The 24,202-nt window shown below is 43.6% G+C and overlaps 1 protein-coding gene across 1 annotated transcript in view; it reads left to right on the forward strand.

The window, feature by feature from the left end:
- The first annotated feature begins 2,595 nt into the window (after positions 1 to 2,595).
- znf644a (zinc finger protein 644a) overlaps positions 2,596 to 24,202 on the forward strand; it is a 90,409-nt gene continuing 68,802 nt past the window's right edge. Inside the window, exon 1 of the mRNA XM_034182729.1 lies at positions 2,596 to 2,716. The gene's annotated coding sequence lies outside the window, so the exon portion shown is untranslated. The remainder of the gene's footprint in view (positions 2,717 to 24,202) is intronic.

The raw sequence follows: 24,202 nt of genomic DNA on the forward strand, positions 1-24,202 counted from the left end.
AAATGTGTACTCACCAAACGTGCCGCAAGACAATATGAAGTTTTTAAAAAAGTAGATCCTTCCGTATAAGACAAGAAAAAGGTGCAGATGCAAACTGACATAAATCCACAAATTACAACTGGCGCAATGCATGCTGGGACAGGGTCTTGTCCGTGACGTCTCAGCAGCGTCCATGATGAGAGGGACAATTTGCGGAGGGCTAAATGTTAGCTGTAAATTTGTCATTTTCAAATGAAGATTTCTCCGTTGAATGACAGATCTGGGCTTCCAGATTTACTTTACTACATTCAGAAGGATCTCATGTGTAAATGTAAGTCATTTTTTGTTCAAAAAATCTGACTGCATTTTTTTCAATGCAGGTCTCCTTTAAACGATGCCTCTGAAGGTCAATGTAAGTCCAGATTTCTTGTTTCGTTTGGGCTTCTGTGTCCTTCATTAGTGCTGTGTGACTGGGGCTTAAGGAAAATACAGTTCCTATATCAGCCCCTGTCCAACATGGTCAACTCAAAGCTTCCTGCTTCCTGCAGACAGGCCTGGAGAACATGACTCATTTTCCACACGTGGACAGCCGTGTGTCTTCAAATATCAAGGATCCAACACAGACTCAAGTGTGCAGGAACTGCCTTCGGTCAGCATCTCACCTATGTTTTGAACAACAGAGGCCTTCAACATGGGACCAAGCCTTCATTAAGCCAATCCTGCTGTACAGAGTGGAGGCCTGGAACACCTACCTCTGCCTCCTAAAGACCGTCAAACGATTTTACCAATGCTACCTGAGGATTATCCTCCGCATCAGCTGGGAAGACTACCATACAAACATCAACCTCTTGGCTGCAGCCAAACACCAGAGCATAGACTGTGTCATCATCAAGAATCAGCTTTGGTGGGTGGGTCACGTCGTTAGGATGGATGACATCCCAAGCAGATCTCTCAGCTGAGCAAAGAAAAATGGTCCACAGAAAAAAAAAAAAAAATCACAAGGACGTCATGAAGAACAACCTCAAAAGTTGCTCCACTGACTGGAAGACCAGGGAAGAACACATAAGGGATCTGAGTCAGCAGATGAGCAATGGAGCAATGATCCACACAGGAGTGAAAGACTTCTGAAAAAATGTATATATATATATATATATATATATATATATATATATATACACATGGACAAACAATACAGAGGAGAAGAGGAGAAAGATGAAGCACAGAAAGCAAGATCTTGACTGGCAGAAGCATCTGTCAGAAACAGGTCGCATCAAGATTGGGCCTGTTCAGACATATCTGAGTCCACCATCCCTGTCTGGGAATCAAGTAGACCATCTTCCTCACCACCGAGGGATTTCCATGATAACAAATATGGGTTGGCGAGGACTTCGACCAATCACCCTCTGGTGGCCATTTCTGGCCGATGAAAACATCACCAAGCTCAATACATGTAATTTGATCACTTTTCAAAGGGGCCAGACTCGTCAATAAAGTCAATCTAATGTGCAATGGTTAATTTCAGGTCAGCTTGGTGTATAAATCTCATCGTTCCAGGCAGTGATAGCCATCAGCTGGCTGTTAGCTGCAAGTTAGAGACAAATTTGCCACTTCTCGGAGGTGACGTATACTCACTCCAACCCATAACTGAATCACAAAGACTGAATTATGTGGCGCACATATAAAACACATTAACTAGACAGCAATCTGATAAAGGATTAATAAGAAAGCTTTAATTAATTAAAAGCAACAGCAGTAAGTACTAATTTGTAGCATTAGCATGTCAGCTAGTAACTAGCTAGTATTAAATTAGCTATATGAGGTTGAGCTTTTAAGCTAATAACCGGTTTATCTGACAGACTAGTTCACTGTAAAATCATTCACAACATTACAAGTAACATAATTAAAATTTATTTAATTAGCCACACTTTAACTAACGTTTGACCTAACTCAAAATGACATTTTAGCATGTAAGAGGATGAATATTTACAACATTATGTATTTTACACACACTCACTAATTCATTCAGGATAATGTTTCTTTTTAAAGGCCAACTCATGTTTGCATTACCAGAGTTGATGCCATCTTTGGTTCAACATGACTTAAACCAAAGTGGTTTCTGTCTGAACAACACAACACTGGGAAGAAGAAAACAACAAAGACCTGAGTACACAACCCACTGTGTCAAAATACCTCAAATGTTGGCATACATTTGTCTCTGTGCCTCACTCAACTTTAATTTCCAAAAACAACTGTGGCGGGCTTTTTAAAAAATATAATAATTACTGAATTTTAAACGTATATAATCAACTAAAACTGGATTAAGCGCCAACAGATGAAAAAAAAAAGTGTCATCCAAAAAAATGGTCATTAACTCGTTTTTTTTAATGCATCCTATCTGGAATAAACCATCATCAGCTCTTTCGGGGGGAACAAGTCGATGATTTAAAACTTTACGCAATGAGTCAGTACAAGTCCACAACACGCAGTCATTTTCATTGTAAGTGCTATAAGATGTTTACCGACATAATGAAACGCAGTTGTGGCAATATGTAATAATTCTGTGTTCTTCCACACCCAACTGGATGTGTGAATACCCTTTTCTTTTTTGAAAAAGTGACCTGTCCCACACCAGACCACCACGGAAAATGGCGACTGTGAAATAGATGGAAGACGAAAGTAAGAAATAATTCAATGCAGCGTATAAATTCTGTTCTGCCTCCGTCTACATCAGTTGGAGGTAATTCTGCTTTGCTTTTGTTTTGGTTTAACGTTGCATCTGTGTAGGTCGTAGTGAGAAATAGCTCTCATTACGTGTAGTTTAGCATGAAGAATTGGTTTTAATGAAATGGTCTGCAGCATCCAACAACACAGCGTGATTTTTTTTAAAGGCCAACAAATTGCTCCGATATCGTGACGAAACGCGGTTAATAAAACACGATTGCGCTGCTTTCAAAACTGATTCCAACTTCATTGTAGCTTAGCTTAAGGTAACTGCTGTCCTCAAAGTTTTAGCTGTGTGCACAATGTGGAGCCGTTGGTGAAAAGCGATTTCCTTCATCGACATATTTCAGAGGTCAGTGTCAGTTTTGTGTTAAATCCACATTTATCTGCCACCACAGCTTTCACCGGCTATGCCACTTTTAATGGCCTTCACATCCAACATATCTCACACTTTCGACCTTGTCGCATAAAGCATTGCTACAAAAAAAGTACTTACTTTGTACCCACTGAATACCAATCGGGTTAAGATACTAAACTTGGTGACGTGGTGACTTGGTAAACTTTAATCTGCAACAAAAACTCAAACACATCTTGATAGAAACACATTTATGTGGCTAAAATTGTATATAAATGCCTGTTTGTTATGTGGCTGAATTGTCCACTGGGCGTAGAAAACCGGTGTGAGGTGGGGAACAGGTAGGGCATGCCCCACCCCTGTCCACTAATAGAAAGTGTGGAAAATGCAGGAAATAAATAGGAAGCTGTGTCCATCCTTTCCCGTTTAAGGCCTCATTAAAAAAGAAGACATTAGTTTATCATCCTTGACATCAGAAAAAAGTGATGAACGAGGGCAGATTTTTTTTTCTTCTTCTTTGAAACAGAACAAACAGTGGGTTGCTACAGACTTCACCCCAGGGCCCTCTGGTGGCCACTTTTGGGCAGTGAAAACATCGCCAAATTTGATCCAATACATGTAATTTGGTCACTTTGCAAAAGGGTTAGACTCGTCAGTGGAGTCAAGCTAATATACAATGGTTAATTTTAGGTCAGCGTGCTGTATAATTCTCATTGTTCCAGGCAGTGATAGCTATTATGTAACGGCTGAGTCGATCCGTGTCATTTAATTGGTGCTTTATATGTCACATGACACGGATTATTCATCCCATTTGTGTTTCATTACATTTAGAGTGCAATTTGGTTCCATACGTTTGGTACCATTGCACTCTGTGCACACACACAGAAATGTGTGTGTGTGTGCGTGCATGTGTTTGAAAGCTGGAACGTACCATTCGGTATGTGTGCATGTTTGAAAGCTGGAGCATACCATTTGGAGAAAGCTGGAACATACCATTCAACTTGGCTACACCTCTTTGAATGGTATGTTCCAGCTTTCACCTCATGAAATATTCATACCATTGAACTCATAAACGTTCATTATTTGTATATCAGCTGGCTGTTAGAAGCAAGCTAGAGACAAAACCAAACCAGTTGCTTTCAATAGAACACCATACAGCCCGAGTGTGTTTTCATCGGGCGGCCAAGTGCGGAAGTACAAATTCTCGCCTTCAGATTCACCACTTAACCGGAAGTGACGTGTACTCACGCCATCCCACACAGTAAAATTTTGAATTAACATAAGTTTATGGCACTCAGTTTATTTCATTCACGAGGACGAGGAAGCGGATGAGGAAAAACTCATCTTGCAACCATTGTACGTGGCGTCCAAGCTACTCCCATTGTCCAGCATACCACATGCATACTGGCTGTAAATATAACTCGTGTTCGCCTTGGAGGTGTTAGATAATATCTGTGCTAATTCTTTATTTTATGTTAGCTATCAAGTATTTGTGTTATTTGGAAGTTCTGAGAAATATAAGTTAAGTTTTACTTTATCACGTGTCCAAGTTTCAGACACAAGATCTTCCCCTGTTGGTGAGAGCCAGTAACACAAGAAATGTGAGACTAAACCACACCCATATTAACACCCACAAGGTATAAAAAGTGTTGTATAACTCATTTTAGGGGCCTTTCACAAGATGGACACTGTCTGTGATGGTCCCAGGCCTGGTTTCTAACGTGACCCTGAATAAACTCAAAATGAGGACTACAATGGTTTGGTTTTTGGTAAGGGGCAGAATCATACATAAAAGAACCGGGTAGAAATAACAGGGAACGCTCACCCCATGCCATGGCTTCAGCTTCTTGACCTTATCGGCAATCTGTATCACAGTAAATGGCATTGTCCATTGTAGTTGCCAGTGACAACAAGTGGCAAGTTCCAGGCTCGGCTCGGTAAACTTCGGCTGTCTTTGGCCAATGCATGCTTGCCATCTAGCGGATGTGCCAGTTCTTGCACCAGCCGTACCGCCGTCAATGAAATTCGCCAAAAACAATTGATGCGGGCAGATTTTAGTATGCGGGTGGGGATGATAAACGGTTTTTTTATGGGGCCTAACACAAGAATTCAAAATCATTGAAAAGCATAACAGGGCTGATGCACACCCTGTGTGCACTACACACCATGATATAACTCTACGGTCACATTAGCTGCAAACAATAGAGGCAAAGTGATGACTTGCCATTCATCGTCAATCAGAGAAGGTATTTTACAGTGACGAGACAACGGTAACTATGCCGCCATCTAGGTATGGCCAAAACAGACTAAGGATGTGACTGATCCGATCCCGTATCAGGATCAACTTCCAATACGACGTATTTCAAGTATTGGAAAATACCAATAGAGCCTGCAGTGTTTTCCGATACTGGAGAGGAGCCACTGAAAGCTCTCAACCGCTGCTGCATGCTCTCTGCTCTGTTTGCTGCTGAGTGTGGGGGGGGGGGGGGGGGGGGGAGGTTTCTGAAGCCGAGCTGTTTGAGAGAGCTCTTTTCCGCAGTGTTCTAAGCTGCGGGTAGGGGAAAATTTCTGCCCAGCTTTCAGAGTCATATTGTCTGTGCCGCCGAGCACAGATTTTCCAAAAAATGAACTGAATTGTTGCTGAAAAGTTAGCTGCTTCAGTGTCCCGAGGCTGTGAAATGCTATGAAACACCAGCTCAGAGTGCAGCTGAGGAGGACAGCCGAAAAAAAATCTCCATCAAAGTCCTTCAGTATTAATCCAGAGTTTTTCACGTGAGTGTTGCTGGTGATACATTTAGAAATTTATGGCTTATTTTACAGTTGAAAGGCTTCGTGTTTCCAAAATGTTCCAAGTTTGCTTAGCAGGAAAACAGTGAGAGAGAGAAAGACAGAGACAGAATCAGAATCGCCTTTATTCTCATTGTAATTTGCATTGCAACGAGACTTCAGTGCAACTCCAAAAGGTGCTTTTCCGAGGTGCGAGTAATTGTGTAAAAGATAATAAAATTTAACAAATTATTCAAAGTATATGTACAACTAAATAAAATAAAATGTGGACCAACTAAAATGTAAAACTAGAATTATATACAACTGTGGAATAATATTGCATGGGAAATATTTGCACAAGAAACTTGAAAGTGCAGATTAAAGTGGTTTGTTATTGTTCAGTGCAGTGATTGCTCTGGGGAGAAAGCTGTCCCTGAGTCTGTTTGTCCTAGTTTTGATTGACCTATACCGTTGGCCTGAGGGTATTAGGTCAAACAGGTGGTTGCTGGGGTGGGATGTGTCTTTGCTGATGCTGGCAGCTCTGCTGAGGTAGCGAGAGCTGGCAATGTCTTCCAGGCTGGGCAGAGCAACCAGTGATCCCCTGGGCCATTTTGATCACCCTCTGCAGTGCTCTCCTGTCTGCTGCTGAGCACCCCCGTACCACCCTGTAATGCAGTACATCAGGATGCTCTCGATGGTGGCTCTGTAGAACAATACCAGCAGCTTCTCCTCCAGATTGTTTCTCCTGAGCACCCTCAGGAAGTGGAGTCGCTGCTGGGCTTTCTTCACCACCACTGTGGTGTTGGCAGTCCAGGAGAGGCTGTCTGAGAGCTGCACTCCCAGGAACCTGATGGAGCTGACCCTTTCCACACAGTCTCCTTGGATGTAGAACGGGGCTGGGTCAGCCCTGCCCTTCCTGAAGTCCAAGATTATTTCTTTTGTTTTTGTGGTGTTCAGCGGCAGGTTGTTAGCTGAACACCACGCTGCCAGTCGATTGACCTCATCTCTGTAATCAGACTCATCCTCCCCTGAGATGAGCCCAACCACGGTGGTATCATCCGCAAACTTTATGATGGTGTTTGTGGGATGGGTCGGAGAGCAGTCGTGCGTGTAAAGGGTGAACAGGAGGGGACTCAGTACACAGCCTTGAGGGGAACCGGTGCTGAGTGTGATGGTGGGGGCTAAGTTTCACGGACTGTGGGTGGTTTGTGAGGGAGTCCTTGATCCACTGGCAGATGGGGGTGGAGATGCCCAGATGTGTCAGTTTCTGGACCAGGATCTCCGGGATGATGTGGTTGAAGGCTGAGCTGAAGTCCAGGAAGAGCATCTTCACATAGCTCCCCTGGTGCTCCAGGTGGATCAGTGTGTTATGTGGTGATAGCATCCTCTGTGGAGCGGTTTGCCCTGTAGGCAAACTGGTGGGGGTCCAGAGTGGGAGGCAGACAGGCCCTGATGTGCTGAGAGACCAGTCTTTCAAAGCACTTCATGACCACAGGTGTATGTGCAACAGGCCTGTAGTCATTTATGCTCTCCACTGCTGACTTCTTTGGGACTGGGATGATGGTGGAAGATTTGAGGCAGAGTGGAATGATGGCCTGTGACAGGGACAGGTTGAAGATGCAGGTGAAAAGTCCAGCCAGTTGGTCAGCACACGCTTTGAGTACCTTGCCAGGTACACCATTGGGGCCGGCCGCCTTTCTGGGGTTCACCGCCTTCAGCACACGTCTCACTTCGTGTTCCTGAAGTGTTAGTGTGCTTGTGCTGGAGGGTGGTGGGTGTGGAGTTGCTGCTGGTCTCTCGAAGCAGACAAAGCAGTTCAGCTCCTCTGCCAGCGAGGCGTCAGACCTAGCATTTCCTGGGTTGCTGCTTCTGTAGTTGGTTATATGATTTATTCCCTGCCACGTCCTTCTGGGGTCATTCACAGCTATCTTTTTCTTGTAGGCAGCCTTGGCCTCCCTGATGCCTCTTTTCAGATCGGACCTGGCCACGCTGTACAGGGCCATGTTCCCTGATTTAAAGGCGGTGTTGCGGATTTTTAATAGGGACTGGACTACGCTGTTCATCCAGGGCTTCTGGTTCGGAAAAACCCTGCCCCTTTTGTTGACGGTGACAGTGTCAACACAGTTCTTAATGTAAGAGAGTACGGTGTCTGTGTAGTCCTGCAGGTTGTGGCTGGAAAATAAATCTCATACAGTTTGTGAGAAGCAGTCCTGTAGCTGGGAGAGCACTCCCTCAGGCCAGGTTTGGATAATCTTTTGTTGTGGCTTTGTTCGCCTCAGCAGGGGGGTGTAGGTGGGAGTGAGGGACAGGCAGAGATAGTCTGATCCAGCAAGATGGAGGAGGGGAGTGACTTTGTATGCATGTTTTATGTTTGAGTAAACATGGTCCAAAGTATTTTCCCCTCTGGTGGCACACTTCACGTACTGGACGAATTTAGGGAGCACAGTCTTTAAACACGCTTGGTTGAAGTCACCAGCAACAATACAAACGCCATCCAGGTGGGCCAGCTGCTGTTTATTTACACAGGCAAGCAAAAGGCTATCGCAAACACAATGACTATCGTGAACTCCCTTGGGAGATAAAAAGATCTGCATGAGACTGCCAGAACCTCTAAATCAGGAGAACAGTGAGAGTCAATGATTCTGCTGCTACAGCACCACTCGCAGTTCACATAAACACAGAGCTCCCCACCTCTGCACTTACCCGAATCACTGGTTCTGTCCTGCCGGTGTAGCGTGCGGCCTGCTAGCTTGACTGCAGCGTTAGGGATCAGCGGGTGAAGCCACGTCTCCGTGATGAAAATAACGCTGCAGTTCTGCACAAAGCTGTTTATAGCTATCTGTAGCTCAAATTCGTCCATTTTGTGGGTGATGGATCTAGCGTTGGAGAGGAAGAGGCTCGGTAATGCTGGCCTGTGAGGTTGTTTATGTAGCCTAGCATCGGAGCCGGACCGACATCCTCGCTTCTGCTCCCTGTCTCTGCGCCGCCTTCTCCGCCTAATCCACGGAGAGCCCGGTGTTCTCGCTATGTCCTCGAGGATGTTGTGGTACTGGTGGAGTTTGTTCGTAACCAACAATTTGTACCTCAGACCGAGTTCGATAAGGTTTTGACAGCTGAAGCTGTGGGTCGCATTACAAAACTCGAATAATATACGCGAACAAAGTAACTAAAACAAGCACCAAATTGTAGAGCTAAAAGCCGCTGCACCTGTGTGCGCTGCCATCTTGACAGAGATGTAAACACGTTTCCCATGTCAGTAAAGCTCCATTGGAGAGGGGGGGGGGGGGGGGGGGAGAGAGAGAGAGAGAGAGAGAGAGAGAGAGAGAGAGAGCGAGCTTAATTTTTACTCTTAACACCTGATTTGACAATGTAAACATGTGTCTCCCATGTCAATAAAGCTCCACTGGAATTGAACACTGAAAAGGAGAGACAGACACAGAGAGAACAAGAGTGCTGTCTTTTCTCTTAAGTCTATAAAAATGCTATAAAAGTCTATAAAAAAAAATAAAAGTACTTAATTCTTTCACCAAAACATAAAATCTAGCCTTGCATCTTAGGCCTGGTTCATACGGCAGGATAATTAGGCCGATATCGGACCCGATCTTCCCCTTCCGACAATCTTAAGGACGCCCCGACAATCGCGATGACGCTAAAGATAATCTTATCAGATATTCCTGCCGTGTGTTAAAAGCGCTCTGATCTGCTCGGAAGGACGTGAGGAGCGCTCCAATCGCAAATCGGGGATATTCAACATGTTGGATTTTTTTGGCCCGATATCACAGCATGTGTGGTGTCCTCCGACCAAAACGAGCACGCAGCCTGCTGAATGTGAGGTGCAGCCAATCAGAAAGCGAGGTGACAGATGTACGGAGCAGAAAATAAAATCAAAACAGCTGTTCTAACTTACCAGAAATTCCGGTGGTCGCGCTGTCTCCACTCCTTTAAAGAACACATTTTCTTTTTCTTTTTGTATCGTGTTTTTTTTCTCTGTTTTAAATAGTCCACAAAGTATCTCCGTTTGTTTACTCTGAAGTCACGTTTAATCTCGAGAGATTTTGCGAGATTTCCTGTCTGAGCTGGGAGTGTTCGTGTATTAAATCTGTTTGTGTGTGGTGGTGTTGTCCTTACCGTGTGACTGGACACCACACACTGTACGACCAAACCTGTTAGATCTATGATTTTTTTTTTTTTTTTTTTATCTTTACATGTGTGGTCTCTCAGGTTTTGGAAACCTAACGATAATTTTAAAATCCTGTCGTGTGAACCAGGCTTAAGATACACCTTCTGGCAAATTGTAGCTGAACTTTCTGGTCTCTTTTTTAAGAAAATGGTCATATAAGAATGAACAAAAATGATGATGATGATGATAATAATATTAAAGCAAACAGAGCTCTGGTATCGGAATAGTATTGGGATCGGATCAGAAGTGAAAAATTATGCGATTGGTGCATCCCTAAAACAGACCAGAAGTCTATTTTATGCGACTGCTGAGTGATGTGACGCAGCGACTACTGAGCAGAGTAAAAAGGCAGCGTGATGTCAGCTGGCTGTTCCCTCGAGCAAAATAAACGCCCTGAAACAGCTGTATTTCTGTAGAAATCCAATATCTTTAGCATTTTCTCTCATTTTTTTTTGTAGAAGTTAGCCAGAAACAAATACTTATAAATCTAAAAACGCTGTTTTTGTAACTAGATAACAGCCCGTAGCATGAAAACGCATACACATTGTGGCCACCAGGGTAGAAAATGAAACATGAAACTTGAAACATGTAATATAATATACCATTTTAAAGGGTACTGTCTGGACTATTAACCTGTGAAGTGTCAGAGCTTAAAACCTGCTCAGTGTGGAGACACAGCTGAATCAACATTCAGAGCACCTGGTCTTGGGGGGGAAAAAAAAAAAAGCGTTTTTGAAGATTCTCGGACCATATTTTGACTAGTCTACTTCCTTAAAACTAATACACTTCCAACGGCATGTCCGTATTTCTGGTCCAATATGAGATACACAAGCATGTGATGTACACCAAAACATGATGTACAGCAAGTGAGAGAGATTTGTTTGAACTGTTACTGCTTGAAGTGTCCAAACCAAGATGTATTGTGAGTACCACACAACGATGCACTCTAAAGTCCCCCTGACACAAGCGTGCCTTTGACTCATGCACTAGCACAGGTCGTGCTGGAGAGTTAATTCATCTTTAACTGGTGCAGACAGGATGTCAGAGGGGCGCCGGTGTGTGCTATTGCGCACATAGAATTTTGATATGTTCAAAAAAAATCTTTCACTCATAAATGTCATGCTATATGGTGCGATCTAATCGTCAGCATGACGTGCAGCTCATCAAGTGGAGTAAAGAATTGAATGGACGCAAGTGGTGATGTCAGCGGATCGCATCACAGAGCAGCTTGTCTGAAGGATTATAACAATCAATCAATCAAGTTTTATTTCTATAGCACTTTACAACAGTTTTCACTGAACCAAAGTGCTTTCCAATAGCACCAGCTAGAGATAAAATAAAAAGAAAAGTACGAAAAACACAATAAAACATCCAAAATAGAATAAAAATAGACAAAAAAGTGTCAAAGCAATTATGTGCAAAAAGCTGCCCTGAACAAGTATGTTTTTAACTTAGCTTTAAACAGAGGCAAGCTATTAATGGACCTCAGTTCAGGAGGTAATGCATTCCACAACCTAGGACCTGCTACTGCAAAAGAACGGTCACCCCATTGTTTGGACCTGGACCTGAACAAGAAGTTAAATCTGTTATAAACATACTTTAACAGCTGCACCCAAGAAGGAAAGAACACATAACTGTTTTACCAAGCCATGACAATGTAAACATGATAAATAATTACCTTTTTAGACGGCTCAAAATGCTTTCTGCAGCGTGTTAGGTGCGCTAACGGCTGAAGCTGGAGCTGTCCTCTGTGATTCAGGAAGTGATTGCAGCCATTTTCAATGGTCAATTTGCAGAGAAAATGACTAATCAGACACAAAATAATTATTTTATATACACAGCATCCATCGCAGAGCGCGTGGCAGGCAGTAGAACAAAGAATGGCGTCCAGCTGGGAACACAGCAGGTGGGATCATCACGACGACGTGCGTGCTATTGTGTGATTCAAAGACATGCTCGTGTCAGGGGGCCTTAACTCATGGCATAGTTTCAAGCTGGTTCTCTTAGAAACTGGAATGCTATAGAGCGTGACATACACAGAGTGTGATGTACCATCTCTGTGTAGTATTAATGGACCTGGTATCAAATACATTCAAAGAAATAGCTAACTAAATAGTAACTAAAGCTTAACTATACCTTAGCAGTTAGTGACATTCCATAACCAGCTGCCCTGCATCATTGGTATGTCACCTCTGGGGTACAAGTTGTGTGACATACAAAAATGTGACACACTCTAACAGGAAACAACAAATGAGTGTACATGTTCCCATGCAACAAGCCTAACACCTCTGATGTGATTTACAAGATATTTAAGGACCATTCGGAAGACTCAGACGGCTTTCGGTGGCTTTTCAGTCGTGTGACTATCCGAGAAATTGTGGACGAGCTGGGCATGTCACAACATGTACTGTGAGACTTCATCACGGTGGCGCTTTTGCTGCGCCATTAGCTTCGTGCCGATGAATTTCGCTGCAACTCTTTTCATGGCGAAATCTTCTGTCACAGTGGAATGTGCCGAAAAAGTGCGGATGTCCACCTCTTCCGCAATTTCTCGGATAGTCACACATCATCACAGCGTTCACTTTGGAAATGATCCGGTCATTTCAGCATGTTGATGGCTGCCCGGAGCGCGGCGCACTCTCCACCGTTGTGCAGCTGTCTTTAAACCGGTTGTACCACTCCTTAATCTGTGTGATGTCCATAGGATCGTCACCGAAAGCTGTCTGAATAATCCGAATGGTTTCCACAAGGTTGTTGCCCAGTTTCTGGCAAAATTTGAAGCAGTCGCGCTGCTCCAGTCGTTCCGCCATTTCCTTGCAAAGAAAAAACGACGAGAGACTCCACCCATCCTCACACAAAGGCTGCTTACAAGCAAATGATGCAACCGACAGGCGTGAAAAAAAATCAGGCATGCGCATGAAGGTTCAAGGTTGGCTCATGCAAGCACACGTGATTCAAATCCATCAGGTTTTTGAAAAAAATAAAAAGGTGGGATACTTTTCTAACAGACCTCGTATTTTGAGCCATTCATGGAAAAAAATCAGTGAGTGGAGGAGCAGTGCTTGTACGTCATGAACATTCCCTGTTGAAAATGCCTTTTGTGGGTCTGTGGAGTGAAGCTTGTCCGCATTCATTTAATCAAAAGCCACAATAAGTCTGTGCGCCCTGTTGACGAATAGATGAAAACTCTGATCAAGTCCGATAAAGGGTCCATTACACAGGGTGACATCCTTTGAAAGTCTCTCGTTCGTCCAAAAAAATTTGCCAGGAAACAACAACACCTTTCCGTGCAAGTCCTCCAAGGTCCCTTGTGTGTTGTTTTAGCGTTGTAAAGAGCAAATTTCTTGGCAGCCACTGTCCAAGGTTCTGAATTTCGTTTGCCATTGCGTTTGCCTATGGCAACCTAGATTGTACGAGGTCTGTTAGAAAACTATCTGACCTTTTTACTTTTTTTTAAAAACTATATGGATTTGAATCATGTGCGCTTGCATCAGCCAAGCTTGAACCTTCGTGCGCATGCGTGAGTTTTTTCACGCCTGTCGGTTGCGTCATTCGCCTGTGGGCAGGCTTTGAGTGAGCACTGGTCCACCCCCCTTGTCGGATTTTCATTGTCAGGGAAATGGCTGAGCAATTGGAGCAGCGCTGATCAAATTTTTCCAGAAACTGTGAGAGACAGCCAGGTGGAAACCATTCAGAAGATTCAGACATCTTTCGGTGAGGATACTCTCGGCGTCACACAGATTAAGGAGCATTACAACCGGATTAAAGATGGCCCACAGCGGCGGAGGGCATGCCGCACTCCGAGCAGCCATCGACAGGCTGAAATGACCAGATCATTTCCAAAGTGAAGGCTGTGTTGATCCGGGACGTCGTCTGACTACCAGAGAAATTGCTGAAGAAGTGTACTTCAGCACTTTTGCGGCACATTCCACTGTTACAGGAGATTTTGTAATGAAAGACGTGCGGAGGAATTCATACGTCGGCACAGAGCCGCAATGGCGCACAACAAAAAGCACGTCCGTGTTGGAAGTCTCACAGGACAAGTTGTGACATGCCCAGCTGTTACACTAGGGATGGGTATCGAGAACCGGTTCCTTTCGGGTATCGTTAAGAAATGATTCGATCCACCGACATCAATAAGCTTTGTGCTTAACGATTCTGTTATCGGTCCTTCAGAGTGGCCGTTGTTTGTCAGGAAAATGATAATTTCTCTAGATTGATTACAGACCCTGCAGTGGGTCCTTTATCAACTTTTCTGCAGCGCGGCTTTGCTTTGAACCATGAACCAATCGAAGCAGTGGTTCGCAGATTGAAGCAATGCTTCGATCGATTGCTTCATTTATTTATTTCTTTCGCTTAATTTTCCCCCGCTAAAACCCTAAAGAGCATACGTCTGTGAGTATTATTTACCTTTTCTATGTTAAACCGACCTGTTATGGTCTTCTGAAACAGTTGATAGATGTATTTTATAACTTAAAAACGGGAGCGATGCTAATGCATTAGCATGTCTATGGCGTTTTCAATGTTAAAAGTTAGCATTTAGCAATTGCAGCCGTCGTCACGTTCGGGTGCATTTGTTTTCAAATTGTAATATTCCTTAAATTTATTTTTGCTTATATATTAATAATCTGATTATTATATACAATTTTAGAGAAAGAGACAAAAAGAACCTGAATAGAAACACAGCAGAAAATATATAATAGCAACTAACAATGAACGTACATAAATAAATAAATACATACATACAGAAATAAATGTGTTTCCTGTGAACACCTAGTGACTCTCACACCTCCATTTCATCCCTGTCTTATTTAAGTTTAATGACAGTTTGTTTTGGTCTAACCATATTTTCAGTTTAATTTCTTCAGTGATTTCCTCCAGAACTATCTGCCAAACTAGAAAACTGCTGCATCCTAGTAAGAGCAGAATACTACTGGAATGAATCTGAATAAGGAAAGTTGTTTTTTTTTTTCTCACCTAAATGGATAGTCCCAGATTGCATTTCAGAGCTTCTAGAATTGAAACATTTTCGTGCAGGTGGTGTTGGGGGGTAATTTTGGGTTTCAGCTTTTTGTTTTTCCACCACTTTCATCCCTGAATATGAGTTGTGATTCACTTTTGTGCGGATTAAAGTTACTAACTGGGACTCTTGTCTCGTTGCGAGAAAGAAACGAGAATCGTCCTCCGTTCTGTTCACACAGCTCCAAACGTTGCGCGGCTGTCTGACAAGTCAAGATAGAACGATAGAATCCAGTCTGAATTAATAACTTCAAAGCGAAACACCATTTTGTTTATTTTTATTTATGTCCAGAGATCAAGGATACAGTGACTAATTTTATATTTATTTACTTTAAGACTCAAGGAAATACATAGAAAACCTGTAAAGCCTACTTTTAGTACAAAATTCACGAGGTATCGATAAGGGAATCGATAAGGAATCGGATCGATAAGCAGAATCGATAATGGCATCGATATTGATAAAATCTTATCAATACCCATCCCTGTGTTACACAATTTCTTGGATACTCACTCGATTGAAAAGCCACCGAAAGCCGTCTGAATCTTCCGAATGGTTTCCAACACGGACGTGCTCTTTGTTGTGCGCCATTGTGGCTCCGTCTGGTCATTTCAGCCTGTCGATGGCCGCTCGGAGTGCGGCGCGCCCTCCGCCGCTGTGGGCCGTCTTTAATCCAGTTGTAATGCTCCTTAATCTGTGTGATGCAGAGAGTATCCTCACCGAAAGCCGTCTGAATCTTCCGAATGGTTTCCACCTGGCTGTCTCTCACAGTTTCTGGAAAAATTTGATCAGCGCTGTTCCAATCGCTCAGCCATTTCCCTGACAATGAAAATCCGACGAGGGGGGTGGACCAGTGCTCACTCAAAGCCTGCCCACAGGCGAATGACGCAACCGACAGGCGTGAAAAAACTCACGCATGCGCACGAAGGTTCAAGCTTGGCTGATGCAAGCGCACGATTCAAATCCATATAGTTTTTTAAACAAATAAAAAGGTCAGATAGTTTTCTAACAGACCTCGTAAATACAACAGTAACAGAGCTTCGACCGTTGTGCGTTCATTCAGTGTCCGTTGGTGTCCCGTGTGCTTCCAATGAGCATTCCTTGTACAACCTAGACATGCACTATGCCTACCTTAAGCATCCTTGCGTTGTCTGCGAGCAGCCAGTGTTTGCTGCTGTAGGGATCAACACGCAGCCCTGTGGTTTTTAAAAAATACACAAACACTGTGCTTCACTTTTAAATATGCAATAGGTCTGTTGTTGGTCATCAATTGAGCACGTTTGTTTCGCCGTTTGATCGCGCGGGCTCTCAGAATGATAACAGCCATTAAAAATCACTTTCTTGTCTGTTATGCAGTGCACTAGTGGTGGGCTCTATAAAAGATTTAACCGTTTCACGGTATAAATGTGGTCAACGGTAGAGATTTAGGCTCCACCGACCAGTCGCGGTAATGCTTGTTGATGGACGTCGTATCTTCCTCAGTGACTCTGAACGTCTGGAAAAGGCTGCAGTCAGTGCTTTGGTCACAGGTTCCATCTCCACTTTGGTAGATTAAAACGTCTCTTTATAACATAACATTATTAGCTATTTTAACCCTATGAAGCCGTCTGATTGAATTCTGTCATGTAAAAGACACATGACCAAATTAAACAATTGTCCCGTTAAATTCACCAGACTCAGTCTGTGTTTCAATGCGTTTTAAAAGTGCGCGCTTCAACCTTTGAGTTTTTAAATTATGTTAATAGGCCTATTATAACCTGAATTATGATTCATAATTTCCGCAATGTTTTTTTTGTGAATTTTATGGTCATATTTGGTGCGTGTATTTGCAGAAATACGCAGTAAACAGTCTCACATTTCCTCATTCAGCTGAGCTGAGAGCTCCATCTCCCCCAGAGAAAGAAAGAAAGAAGAAAGAGAAAAAAAACACGCTTTCCGTTTTATCACTGGTGGAACCCCACGACATAAGCCAATCAGGATCATCAACCCACGTGGTGGGGTCTCTGAGGACTTTCTGGACAAAATGCCACCAAAAGCAGACAAACTAACACTGCTTCCTGCTGGGCAGAAGCAGGAATGGCAAAATGAGATCAGTCCAATGCACAAAAATACATGTCTAACAAGTCAGAGAATCAGGTGGTCAAAATTAATTATAACTGTTTTTTTTTTTGTTTTTTTTTAATTGATTTGCTTATTTTAATCAATTTACCTTTGCAAAGGGACTATATGACCCTTTCAGAAACACTTCCTTTATAATTTACACAAGTTTATATCGTGATATATACCGTTACCATAAAGGGATTCAATTTATATCTTGATATGAATAAGTCATATCGCCTAGCCCTACAGTGCACGCATAGATGTCGGGTTCTCCTTGTTCATTGGACTTCAGCCCGAAATGTTCCCACACTGGAGCTGCAGAATTAGGTTTTGAAATCAAATCCATGTAATCGTCAGAACTTTCTGCAGTCAACTCGACTGGCTGTTTACAGTGGCACACTGTCCACTTTGTGTATGTAGCACTTCGCCCAGTGATTTTTCTAGTGCAGTTGTAGCACAAAACACTCGTTGAAGCTCTCTTTGAAGCTTTGATTTGAAGCAGCTCTCACAAGCTGAATTCAAAACAGTCCAACAATCTGAGCTATAATAACGTTAGATATCAAGGTAGTGTTAGGTAATCCACTGTGTAAGCAGATATCTGTGCTGCTAACTGGACAACACCTGTTGCTGGATAACAATGTCAAACTGAGTTTTAAAGCACTTATGGGGTTCAACTGCATTAGCCTAACAGTGTAATAGTAAAATTCTAAAGCAGGGGTGGGCAATCATGTGCCATGAAAGGCCAAAACACTGCAGGTTTTCCTTACTACCAATCACCTCAGCAGGTGATTTCATTAGTGATCAGGTGTTTATGCTCAGAGGTGAAGCTCATCAGCAACCCACCTGCTGAGGTGATTGGTTGCAACGAAAACCTGCAGTGTCTCAGCCCTCGCTGCCCACCCCTGTTCTAATGGGTAGCCTGAACAGTTTATAGCAGTTATACAACTGTGATTGTTTAATACATTAATTATTAGTCTTATTTGACAGATGAGGTTAATATTGTGTGTGAGTGATTAGTGGGGGGGTGTTGAATGAAAGTCAGTTAAATGTGGTATTATTATTATTATTGGTTATAGTACAATAGCTACTAAAATAATGGATGCGCAAATGTAACAAAAATGACTCAAAATACACCAGAAGCGACCAAAGATCCAAGTGAGTGGAGAAAGGTGGCAGGAGGAAGTTGTGACCGAAGAAAATCGGCAAGAGCAAAGGGGAAAGTTTACAAGACACTAGTAAGATCAGCTATGTTGTACGGCTTGAAGACTGTGACACTAACAAAAAGACAGGAGGCAGAGCTGAAGATGTTGCCATTCTCTTTGGGAGTGATGAGAATGGACAGGATTAAGAATGAACATATCAGATGGACAGTTTGGAGACAAATTCAGAGAGGAGAGATTGAGATGGCTTGGACATGTGCAGAGGAGGGACCTAGGGTGTATAAGGAGAAGAATGCTGAGGATGGAGCCAGCAGGCAGGAAGAGAAGCAGGAGGCCAAAGAGGAAGTTTATGGATGTGCTGAGGGAGGACATGCAGGTGGTTGATGTGACATAGGAACATACAGAGGACACTGTGAGATGGAAACGATTGATCTGCTGTGGCAACCACACCCGGGAGCACCCGAAAGAAGAAGATATGTAACGGGGATATTCCACATGGCACCGTTCTACTACAATCGCCCATGATACAAGAAAGTGCAAAAACGGAATGAATCTGCTTTGCCTCCTAACAGGCTGGCTTCTAAAGTGCAGACCTGGCAACCTGCCCCAAAACAAAGGAGCTGCACCCTCAGCCAGACATGATCAAAAACCGCAATAAATGCTGCGTCTGCTTCAAATTTTAATCCCAGTGGAGCACGATCAAACAAGTTTCAAGATGTAGACACTACGAATACCCCATTAAACACGCTTGAACATGGTTGAAGCCATTAAGACCGCAAATACAAAAAAGGTAGCATGTACTATCAACAATTTTCACAATTGGGATGAAATTTTTGAACAGTTAAAAACTTAGATCCCGATTTCAAATCTACAGATACCAAGGTTGTTCAAGATTGACAAAATTGGATCAAGAAGTTACTGTAATACTGTTCAGAATATGAATCGAACCGTGACTTCTGTGTATGACACCCCTTAAATAATACGAGGGCTGTCCGTAAAGTATAGGTCCTTTTTATTTTTTTCAAAAACTATATGGATTTCATTCATATGTTTTTACGTCAGACATGCTTGCACCCTCGTGCGCATGCGTGAGTTTTTCCATGCCTGTCGGTGACGTCATTCGCCTGTGAGCACTCCTTGTGGGAGGAGTCGTCCAGCCCCTCGTCGGAATTCCTTTGTCTGAGAAGTTGCTGAGAGACTGGCGCTTTGTTTGATCAAAATTTTTTCTAAACCTGTGAGACACATCGAAGTGGACATGGTTCGAAAAATTAAGATGGTTTTCAGTGAAAATTTTAACAGCTGATGAGAGATTTTGAGGTGATTCTGTCGCTTTAAGGACTTCCCACGGTGCGAGACGTCGCGCAGCGCTCTCAGGCAGCGTCATCAGCCTGTTTCAAGCTTAAAACCTCCACATTTCAGGCTCTATTGATCCAGGACGTCGTGAGAGAACAGAGAAGTTTCAGAAGAAGTCGGTTTCAGCATTTTATCCGGATATTCCACTGTTAAAGGAGATTTTTTTAATGAAAGACGGGACGCAGCCGACGCGGCGCGGTGGCAGAGGAAAAACACCTCCGTGTTGATAACCATTTGTAAAATCCAGGCGGCTTTTGATGGCTTTCAGTGGAGTGAGTATATGAGAAATTGTTTATCAGCTGGAGATGTTCCAACTTGTCCTCAAGGCTTCCAACAGAGGTGTTTTTCCTGTGGCGGAGCGTCGCGGCGGCTGCGAGCCGACGCTGCAATCCGCCCGCACGTCTTTCATTAAAAAAATCTCCTTTAACAGTGGAATATCCGGATAAAATGCTGAAACCGACTTCTTCTGAAACTTCTCTGTTCTCTCACGACGTCCTGGATCAATAAAGCCTGAAATGTGGAGGTTTTAAGCTTGAAACAGGCTGATGACGCCGCCTGAGAGCGCTGCGCGACGTCTCGCACCGTGAAAAGTCCTTAAAGCGACAGAATCACCTCAAAATCTCTCATCAGCTGTTAAAATTTTCACTGAAGACCAGCTTAATTTTTCGAACCATGTCCACTTCGATGTGTCTCACAGGTTTAGAAAAAATTTTGATCAAACAAAGCGCCAGTCTCTCAGCAACTTCTCAGACAAAGGAATTCCGACGAGGGGCTGGACGACTCCTCCCACAAGGAGTGCTCACAGGCGAATGACGTCACCGACAGGCGTGGAAAAACTCACGCATGCGCACGAGGGTTCAAGCATGTCTGACGTAAAAACATATGAATGAAATCCATATAGTTTTTGGAAAAAAATAAAAAGGACCTATACTTTACGGACAGCCCTCGTGTGTGTGTATATATATATATATATATATATATATATATATATATATATATATATATATATATATATATATATATATATATATATATATAGTTGCACTTACCGGACAAATGTAGAACTCCCCATTTTGTATGGTTTTCCTTCAGATTTTGTATCACGGATTTTCGCTCGCATTGGATAAACTGTCCCACCTCATCGCAATGTATTTGCATGGAGACCTCACATGTATCGGACAGAGCAGTCTGGGATTGCCGAGTAACAGAGATTCAAAATGAAATTTAGCATTTGCCGATTTGAGGAAAGTGGGTACCGTATTTCCTTGATTAAAAGCCCAGACCAAGCATGTAAACAAGGCAGGCCTTTATTCAAGGCCGGTGATTATTAATGAAATGCTGCTTGCTGCCTGCACTGTAATGTGATGTTAACTTTCACACACATCCCTGGGTGTGGTGAACCAAAGACAACCACTTTTAGATTGGAGACCTCTGCATGGCTGCGAACTCTCTCCGCAGCCTGACGTGCACCTGCTAAATGACTGAGACCTTAAGGGCTGTGATTGGTCACTTATGTTTTCACTCCTTCCTCTCCTGTCATACGAGGTCTATTAGAAAAGTATCCGACCTTATTATTTTTTTCAAAAACCATATGGATTTGAATCACGAGTGATTGCGTCAGACAAGCTTGAACCCTCGTGCGCATGCGTGAATTTTTCCACGCCTGTCGGTTGCCTCATTCGCCTGTGAGCAGGCTTTGAGTGAGGAGTGGTCCACCCCCTCGGCGGATTTTCATTGTCAGAAAATGGCGGAATGATTTGGGCTTTTTTTCCATCAGAATTTTTTCAGAAACTGTTAGAGACCGTCAGCTGGAAACCGTTCGAAAAATTTATCTGGCTTTCTGTGAAAATTTTACGGGCTTCACAGACTAAGGACTGTTACTACAGCTTTAAGGACAGCTTTAAGGACGGCTTTAAGGACGCTCGGCGCGCCGCGCTCCGTGCCGCCATCGAGAGCCACAAACCACCGGATCATTTCTAAACGGATGGCTCTGTGGAGCCGGACCGTCGTGTGCCATTTCTCTGGTTATCACAAGAGCTGGACATCAACCATTTTCCGGCAGATTTCACTTTTAACGAGATTTTGTCATGGAAAGCCGAGCGGAGGCTTCGCGCGTCACGATGGATTCGCTACTGGAACGAGACAAAACCACCTCCGTTTTGGTCTCACAGGACAGCTTTGAGATGGCATTCAGACAGCTGTCGGTGGTTTTTCCATCGAGTGATTATCCGAGAAATTGTGGATGTGCCTGGACATGCCAGAACATGTCCCGTGAGGCTTCATCACGGCGTTGCTTTGCGCCATGCGGCACCGCCGCGACGCGCGGAATTTCTCCGCACGTCTGTCTTAATGTGCCGAAAAAGTGCTGATGTCCACATCTTTTCACAATTCCTGTGCTAGTCAGACGATGTCCCGGATAAAACACAGCGTCCAGTTTGGAAATGAACGGCACAGTCCACTGTTACAGGAGTTTTAGTCATGGAAAGAGAAGCAGAGGCTTCGCGCGTCGTGGCGGTGCTGCATGGCGCACAGCAACGCCGTGATGAAGCCTCACGGGACATGTTCTGGCATGCCCAGGCACATCCACAATTTCTCGGATAATCACTCGATGGAAAAACCACCGACAGCTGTCTGAACGCCATCCTGTGAGACCAAAACGGAGGTGTTCCGTTGACTCGCTCCATCAGCAAATCGGTTGTGACGCGCGAAGCCTCCGCTCGGCTTTCCATGACAAAATCTCTTGTTAAAAGTGAAATCTGCCGGAAAATGGTTGATGTCCAGCTCTTGTGATAACCAGAGAAATGGCACACGACGGTCCCGGCTCCACAGAGCCATCCGTTTAGAAATGATCCGGTGGTTTGTGGCTCTCGATGGCGGCACGGAGCGCGGCGCGCCAAGCGTCCTTAAAGCCATCCTTAAAGCCATCCTTAAAGCTGTAGTAACAGTCCTTATTCTCTGTGAAACCCGTAAAATTTTCACCGAAAGCCAGATAAATTTTTCGAACGGTTTCCAGCTGTCAGTCTCTAACAGTTTCTGAAAAAATTCTGATGGAAAAAAAGCCCAAATCATTCCGCCATTTCCTGTCAATGAAAATCCGCCGAGGGGGTGGACCACTCCTCACTCAAAGCCTGCTCACAGGCGAATGACGCAACCGACAGGCGTGGAAAAACTCACACATGCGCACAAGGGTTCAAGCTTGTCTGACGCAATCACACGTGATTCAGATCCATATGGTTTTTGAAAAAAATAACTTTGGATACTTTTCTAATAGACCTCGTATTTTAATACTTTTTGCAGTGCACGTGCCGATTGCATTTCGATCATGGATCAAATACGTTTGGCAGAAAAGTCAGCAAATATGACCAACTTTCCAACACCAGGTGTGTGTGTGTGTGTGTGTGTGTGTGTGTGTGTGTGTGTGTGTGTGTGTGTGTGTGTGTGTGTGTGTGTGTGTGTGTGTGTATGTATGTATATATGTATACGAGGTCTGTGAGAAAACTATCGGACCTTTTTATTTTTTTCAAAAACTATATGGATTTGAATCACGTGCGATTACATCAGACAAGCTTGAACCCTCGTGGGCATGCGAGAGTTTTTTCACGCCTGTCGGTTACGTCATTCGCCTGTGGGCAGGCTTTGAGTGAGGAGTGGTCCACCCCCCTCGTCGGAATTCCTTTGTCTGACTTCTTCCTGAGAGACTGGCGCTTTGCTTTATCAAAGTTTTTTCAGAACCTGTGAGGCAGATCGAAGTGGACACCATTCAAGAAATTCAGCTGGTTTTCGGTGAAAATTTTAACGGCTGATGAGAGATTATGGAGTCTTACTGTCGCTTTTAGGACTTCCCACGGAGCGGGATGTCGCGCCGCGTTCTGAAGCGCCGTCGTCAGCCTGTTTCGAGCTGAAAACCTCCAAATTTAAGCCTCTGTTGACCCAGGACGTCGTGAGAGAACAGAGAAGTTTCAGAAGAGCTCGGGATCAGCAGTTTATCCGGACATTCCACTGTTAAAGGAGATTTTGTAATGAAAGACGTGCGGACGGATTGGCGCGTCGGCAGGCAGCCGCTCATGGCCCGGCGCCACAGGAAAAACACCTCCGTTGGAAGCCTTAAGGACAAGTTGGAACATGTCCAGCTGTTAAACAATTTCTCAGATACTCACTCTACTGAAAGCCATCAAAAGCTGCCTGGTTTTTACAAATGGTTATCAACACGGAGGTGTTTTTCCTGTGCAACCACGCCGGCTGCGTCCCGACGCGCGGACCCGTCTGCACGTCTTTCATTAATGCACTACTATATATATATATATATATATATATATATATATATAGTAGTGCTATGTGGCTAAAAAGATTAATCCAGGTTTTGAGTATATTTCTTATTGTTACATGGGAAACATGGTACCAGTAGATTCAGTAGATTCTCACAAATCCAACAAGACTAAGCATTCATGATATGCACACTCTTAAGGCTATGAAATTGGGCTATTGGTAAAAAAAAAAAAAAAAAAAATAGAAAAGTGGGTGTTCACAATAACAGTAGTGTGGCATTCAGTCAGTGAGTTCGTCAATTTTGT

The sequence above is a fragment of the Thalassophryne amazonica genome, chromosome 12 (genome assembly GCF_902500255.1).
Source record: "Thalassophryne amazonica chromosome 12, fThaAma1.1, whole genome shotgun sequence".
In the NCBI taxonomy this organism is placed as follows: Eukaryota; Metazoa; Chordata; class Actinopteri; order Batrachoidiformes; family Batrachoididae; genus Thalassophryne; species Thalassophryne amazonica.